Source organism: Electrona antarctica, assembly GCF_951216825.1.
Source record: "Electrona antarctica genome assembly, chromosome: 9".
In the NCBI taxonomy this organism is placed as follows: domain Eukaryota; kingdom Metazoa; phylum Chordata; class Actinopteri; order Myctophiformes; family Myctophidae; genus Electrona; species Electrona antarctica.
In genome coordinates this window covers 6,753,711-6,754,815 of record NC_136790.1, presented here as the reverse complement: position 1 = coordinate 6,754,815, position 1,105 = coordinate 6,753,711, and the positions used below count along the sequence as shown (strand labels likewise).

General features: G+C 41.4%; 1 long non-coding RNA gene across 1 annotated transcript; it reads right to left on the bottom strand.

The window, feature by feature from the left end:
* Positions 1–1,105, bottom strand: LOC306929677. Its single transcript, XR_013790827.1, has 3 exons — positions 498–1,105; positions 294–339; positions 1–39 (listed from the first exon to the last, which is right to left on the bottom strand). It is a non-coding gene; the product is annotated as an uncharacterized lncRNA (long non-coding RNA).

Genomic DNA, 1,105 nt, shown 5'->3' with positions numbered 1-1,105 from the left:
GGATGCTTTATTGTTGGCTGCTGCACCCAGGTACATGATCTAGAGCAGACGATATCATAATTCAGTGGAAAGCAATAAAAGCATTTTAAGACCAGTGAATCTAGTCAATCCATGCTTTTATGCACCAGTTATTATTGTGGTATAACATGCATACAGAGAACCGTATACAGGTATAGTAGCCTATAGGATCATTCCTTTTAGAATGTCCTACCCATAGCAAGTTTAGCAGTAGACCTATAATTTTCAACTGTCATCTCAATGAATGTATGATTAATGATAATTAAATAAATTACCTTTCGTGAAAAGCCATCAATCCCTCCAAAGACAACAAGGCCATATCTTTTAGGGACGAGGGTGGGGTGGGGCGAGAATAGAATCACTTTAGATTAATTTGATGCAAAACAAGGGTGTTAAAATAGCATATATGGAATAGAAATATTTAGCAAAAATACTGCACATCTAAAATAGCATGTAAGCTTACATTATGTATGGCCTACCTGATGAGTTTGTGGTTTGTGTCGATATGTACCAAGTGAAGAGGACCCGGAACAGAATATGTCCTCCTTGCAACACACCCCATCGCTGTCAATCGTGAGACTACACCAACTGGGTCTACACGATGCATAGATGAAGACACTCTCTTCCACTGGACACGGTGTCCCATGGACTGCAGGATTCCTTTCATCATTCTGTATCCCACGTGTGGGGTTCTGGCCTTCACTGATCTCACCAAATTATCTAGTTGTTCATCACTTACGTTACTGTAGCACTGGGTTATGGAAAGACCATTATCATGCATGCGCCGGTTCACTGTCCTTTCAGATACACCTAGAGTTCTTGCAATGCATGACACTGGTAGGGCCATTTCTATCAGGCTTTGTAGTTCCTGAGGACACACAACATATTTTGGCCGTCCTATTTCTCCTTGTAACACTGCTGGCAGTGGCACCTGACTCTCGGTCTGATTAGTGTTGTCCTGTATATTAAGAAGCCTTGACAGTTCAGTGAACGTATTGATGACATCCTGTGGCATCTCAACCTGGCCTAACAATGATCTAAAAATAACCATCTCTTGGTTGACTGCACATCTCAAGTAATCCACATC